General features: G+C 37.4%; 1 pseudogene; it reads right to left on the reverse strand.

Moving 5' to 3' along the window:
• LOC111536198 overlaps window positions 1-5,023 on the reverse strand; it is a 6,647-nt pseudogene extending 1,624 nt beyond the window's left edge.
• Window positions 5,024-6,316: the final 1,293 nt, after the last annotated feature.

The following is a 6,316-nucleotide window of genomic DNA, read 5'->3' on the forward strand; positions in this document are numbered from 1 at the left end:
TAGTCCCAGCTACTCGGGAGGCTGAGGCAGGAGAATGGCGCAAACCCTGAAGGCGGAGCTTGCAGTGAGCCAAGATTGTGCCACTGCACTCCAGCCTGGGCGACAGAGCGAGACTCCGCCTCAAAAAAATAAAAATAAAAATTAAAAAAAAAATAAAAAAAAATAAAAAATAAAATAAAATAAAAAGAAAAGAAAAGACAAAGAGAAAAGAAGAAGGAAATCCGCTAGACACAATGTAAGCCTGGCCACGACAATACTCCATATTGAATCCCCACTTCTCAGTTATCATAGTGTGAAACTTCACAGCCAAAATTTCTGTATCTGCTTCATAAGGCAGGAAGCCTATAAATTCCTCTCTTAGGTTATGAGATTCATCAACAAACCTAACCAACACAGGTAGGTGCTCTTCCCCTGCTATGTCCACTACATCATCACTGATAATGGAAAAGAAGTGTGAGTCTCTCACTTCCCTGTTTGTTTCTTCTCGAATACAGCTCTCACAGATCTCTAGCATCTGCCTCTGCTGTGTTTTCGAACAAAACAACATGTTAACTGCTGTTGGCTCAAGCAGCTTTCTCAGAACCTCTTCACCAGAATTTATTCGGCACTCCAGCAGTGCCTGAAAGTTATCTGGAGTAAAGAGACCTTCTGGGATTTCGTCAGCCTCATGTCCATCCAGAGGTATGTTTTGCTTTCCCATCAGAATTAATATTTCAAATAGAGATTTTAGGTATTCTTTGTTTTTTTTCTCTTCAAGGGTTAGAGGTAAAATGTCCTCATTCTTGCCCTTCACCCTCTTCTTCACTGGGGTTCTGAGCATTGCTATTGTTGGTTTCTTTATGTTTTTGTTCCTGCTCAGAAGTTTCATCAATTTTTTTTTCTGTTTCAATGTCCTGATTTTGTCTTCACTCAGTTCTTTTATTCGTTTTCTGTGTCTACTATGTGGGTTGTTCAAATGACTGGTAAGGTCAAATATTGTTGGTATTGCATTATCTCGAAGAACTGTCCTATAAGGACTAGTTCTGCAGATCATGGAGGTCTCAAAATCTTTGGCACATAATCGATAATGTTTATTTAGCTGATCAGGTGTTTTATCTTCTAAGTCTACTCTCCTACAATTCTCCACCCACTTCTGGCATCTGGCCGGGGCCCACGGGAACCTGAAGAAGGCCAGGTTGTACTGCGTGCTCTTCCGCGTGCACTTGTGGGCAGCGCAGAAGTTTGCCTCAGGGCAGTCCGCCTGCCCGTCAGGGCTGTGGAGGGGACTGAATCAATAATTAATAACCTTCCCAAACAGATGGCACTAGAGGTCACTGGTGAATTATACCAAACATTTAAGGAAGAAATTATATAAACTCTCTACAGTCTCTTCCAGAAGGTAGAAGCAGAGGGAACACTTCCTAATTTACTCTATGAGACCACCATTACCCTAGTACCAAAACCATATGAAGGTATTACAAGAAAAGAAAACTGGCTGGGTGCGGTGGCTCAAGCCTGTAATCCCAGCACTTTGGGAGGCCTAGGCAGACGGATCACCTGGAGGTCAGGAGGTCGAGACCAGCCTGGCCAACATGGCAAAACCCCATCTCTACTAAAAATACAAGAATTAGCCAGGCGTGGTGGCAGGCGCCTGTAATTCCAGCTACTCGGGAAGCTGAGGTAGCAGAATCGCTTGAACCTGGGAGGCGGAGGTTGCAGTGAGCCGAGATCGTGCCATTGCACTCTAGCCTGGGGGACAAGAGCTAGACTTCCTCTCAAAAAAAAAAAGAAAGAAAGAAAAGAAAACTACAGGCCAACATCTCATGAATGTAGATTCAAAAAATCCCCATCAAAATATTAGTAAATATCCATAATGAATAAAAATTATGCACCTTGACCATGTGTGATTTATTCCATGTATGCAAGGCTAGTTCAACATTTGAAAATCAATTGATGTAATCCATCACATCTATAGGCTAAAAAGGAAAAATTGTATGATCATATCCACAGATGTAGAAAAATCGTTTGAGAAAATTCAACACTCATTCTGTATGATGCTATAGTAGTGTAGACATTTGTCAAAGCCCATAGAATGTACAAAATCAAGAAGGAAAATTTAAACTATGGACTTTGAGTGATAATGGTGTGTAAAGGTTGGTTCATCAATTTGAAATACATGTACTACTTCTGGTGTGGAACGTTGATAGTGAGGGAGGTTATGCATGTGTGTGAGAAGGAGTATATGGGATCTCCCTGTACTTTTCATTCAGTTTTGCTGTGAACCTAAAACTGTTCTAAAAAGTAAAGTCTATTGTTTTTTAAAAATGGAAGAAGCCATTCTGGGTCACACCCTAAATAACTGGTAGACCTGGAACTCAACTCCAGATTTATTTGACCACAGCTGTCTTGTCCTTATCCACTGTGCCACAAGATCCACTTTGAATTTCACCCTGTTTAATATTTCTTTGCTGAACACAATTGGCTAGATGGAAAATGAACTTGACTTACCATTTAGAAAAGCAAGGAACCTAATTTTTTTGTAGAAATTATAATAATATATTTCTACTAAAGGGTACATTTCAGGAAGAAAAATGAAGGAAAAGTTAAGACATTTCTAGATAAACAAAAACTGATTATATTCATCACTAGTAGACATGCCCTACAACAAACGCTAGAGCCAATCCTTCTTCTGGGTATATACTGAAAGGAGATGAAATCACCATCTTGTAAAGATATCTGCACTCTCAAGTCATTGAAGCATTATTCACAATAGCCACAATATGGATACAACATAAGTGTCCATCAATGAACAAATGGATAAAGAAAATGTGTTTTATATGTATATAGATATATGTGTGTACTTATTTATACAAACCCACATATATAATGAAATATTATTCAGCCTTTAAAAAGGAGATACTGCCATTTGCCACAAAATGGATGGAGCTGGAGGACATTATGCTAAGTAAAATAAGCCAGATAAAGAAAGAAAAACATAGCATAATCTTATTTATATTGTGCACTCTATTTTTTAAAAGTCAAATATATAGTACAGAGAGAATGAAGCAGTGGTTACCATGGGTGGGGATAGGGAAGAAACAGGAAAATGTAGGTCAAAGGATACAAAGTAGCAGATATGTCGGATGAACAAGTCTAGAGTTTTAACATACCACATTAGGACTGTAGTTAATAAAATTGTATTAAAGATTCTTGTCAACTAAGTAGAGTTTAGCTGTTCTTGTCACAAAAGAAGTAACTATGTGAGATGATAAATATGTTAATTTGCTTCACCACAATAACTATTTTACTATCTGCATGTATTCCATAACATGTTTTAAACCTGAATACACAATAAGATTTATTTTTATTTTATTTTATTTTATTTTTGAGATGGAGTCTCGCTCTGTCACCCGGGCTGGAGTGCAGTGGCCGGTTCTCAGCTCACTGCAAGCTCCGCCTCCTGGGTTTATGCCATTCTCCTGCCTCAGCCTCCGAGTAGCTGGGACTACAGGCGCCTGCCACCAGGCCCGGCTAGTTTTTTGTATTTTTTAGTAGAGACGGGGTTTCACCATGTTAGCCAGGATGGTCTCGATCTCCTGACCTCATGATCCGCCCGTCTCGGCCTCCCAAAGTGCTGGGATTACAGGCTTGAGCCACCGCGCCCGGCCTAAGATTTATTTTTAAAAAATGCCAAAGAGAGTCTTCCAGACTGAAATAAAAGGAAAACAGAAAGTAATTCAAGGATAGCCAAAGAAATAAAGAACAATGGTAAAGGTAGATACGCAAGTGTTATTGGCTGAATTGTGTCCACCAAAATTTATGTATTAAAGTCCTGGCTTCCAGTACTTCAGGATGTGACTATATTTGGAGAAAGGGTATTTAAGAAGTAATTAAGTTAAAATAAGGTCATTGGAGTGGGACTTAATCCCATATGACTAGTATCCTTATGGGAAACAGAGATTAGAATACAGATACCCACAGAAGAAGAACTATGCAAAGACACAGGGAGAAGATGGCCATCTACAAGCCAAGGAGAGAGGCTGCTAAAGGAACTAACCTGGTCGAAACCTAGATCCAGGGCTTCTATTCTCTATAACTATTGGAAAATAAATTTTTATTGTTTAAGCCACTCAGTCAGTGATACTTTGTTATGACAGCCCTAGCTACCTAATATAATAGGTAAGTATAAAAAGCCAGTAGTAGTGCTTATTTGGCTTGTAACCATTTTATTCTGTAGAATTTAAAGGACAAAGATATAAAATAATAATTTTAAAGTTATGCTAATGGGTACACAATGTATAAAGGTGTAATTTGTGACAATAACAACATAAAAGAGGGCAGAGCTGTAAGGGGGTCAGACTTTTCTAGTACTATTGAAGCTAAGTATTAATTCAAAGTTGAGTGTTACAAAGTTAAGACAGCAATTGTAATCCCCAGGGTAATCACCAAGGAAAAAACTGAAAATACACAGAAAAAGAAACAAAGAGGGATTCAAATGGTACACTAACAAAAAAAATTAATTAATCACAAAAGGAAGCACTAATGGAGGAAGTGAGAAACAAAAAACATAATATATTAGTATGCTAGGGCATATAAATATATATGTATATATAAAATACTATATATAAAAGACATATTAGTATGCTAGGGCTGCCATAACAAAATATAACACAAAGGGTGGTTTAAACAACAGAATTGTGTTTCCTCACACTTATGGAGTCTAGAAGTTCAAGATCAACGTGTTAGCAGGTTTAGTTTCTCCTAAGTCCTTTCTTCTTGTCTTCAGATGGCTTCCTTCCCATTGCGTCCTCGCATGGTCTTTTCTCTATGCATGCACATCCTGGCATCTCTCAATGTGTCTTAGTCTAATAAGGACATCAGTCAGATTCGATCAGAGCCCACCCTAATCGTCTCATTTTTACTTATTTACCTCAAAGGCCCTATTGCAAATATAGTTACAATCTGAGGTACTGGGGGTTAGGCTTTCAACATATAAATGTTGAGGAACCACAATTCAGCCCGTAATAAGACATACAGAAAACATGGCCAAGCATGGTGGCTCACGCATGTAATTTCAGCACTTTGGGAGGCCAAAGCTGGAGAACTGCTTGAGGCCAGAAGCTTGAGACCAGCCTGGGCAACACAGTGAGACCCCATCTCTATGAAGCAAGTTCAGTTAAAAAGCATTAACCAGGAATGGTGATGCACATCTGTACTCCCAGCCAGGGTGACAGAGTGAGAGCCCATATCTTTAAAAATGTAATTTGTGACATCAATAATATAAAATAGGGGAGTGACATTGTAAAGGAGTAAAGTTTTTGTTGTTAAGCTGTTGTCAGCTTGAAATAGAATGTTATAACTTTAAAACATTTTATGTAGTTGCAATAGTAATCACAAAGAAAATACTTATAGAATATACACAAAAGGAAATGAGAAGGAAATCAAAGCAGGTCACTATAAGAAAAAAAAAAAAACAGTGAAACATGAAGGAAGGCAGTAAGAGAAGAAACGAGGGAAAAGGGACAAAACATACAGAAAACAAGAAAATGGCAATAAGAAGTACTTCTCTATCAGTAATTACTTTAAATGTAAGTGGATTAAACTCCCCAAAATACATACGTTGGCCGATTGTATAAAAAATCAGGATCCACCTGTTTGCTATCTACAAGAGACTCACCTTAGATCTAAGGACATGCATAGACTTAAAGTGAAGGGATGGAAAAAGATACTACATAAAAATGGTAACCAAATAGAGCAGGATGACTGTACTAATATCAGACAAAATAAGCTTTAAGTCAAAAACCATAATAAGAGACAAATAAGGACATTATATAGTAATAAAAGAGACAATTCATCAAAAAAATTATAAATAGTCATGCAACAAACATCAGAGCTCCTAAATATATAAACTTTGACAGAATTAAATAAGAAAAGAGACAGCAAAAAATATGAAAAATAGACAGCAAAATAGTAATAGTAATAGGAGACTTTGATGCCTTACTTTTAATAATGAACAGATAGAGCAACTAGACAAAAAGTCAATAAGAAAATAAAGGACCCAAACAAAACTGTAGACCTGTTGGACCTAACAGACATATAGAACAGTCCACCCAAAAAGAACAGAATATGAACATGGGACCTTCTCTAGGAAGGACTTCACGTTAGACCACGAAACAAATCTTAATGAATTCAAAAAGATTGAAATTATGCAAAATATATCTTCCAATCGCAATGAAATAAAACCAGAAATGAATAGCAGAATGAAAACTGGAAAATCCACAAATACGTGGAATTTAAATAACACATTCTTTTTTTTTTTTTTTTTTTTTTTTTTTTT

The sequence above is a fragment of the Piliocolobus tephrosceles genome, chromosome 12 (genome assembly GCF_002776525.5).
Source record: "Piliocolobus tephrosceles isolate RC106 chromosome 12, ASM277652v3, whole genome shotgun sequence".
Classification (NCBI taxonomy): domain Eukaryota; kingdom Metazoa; phylum Chordata; class Mammalia; order Primates; family Cercopithecidae; genus Piliocolobus; species Piliocolobus tephrosceles.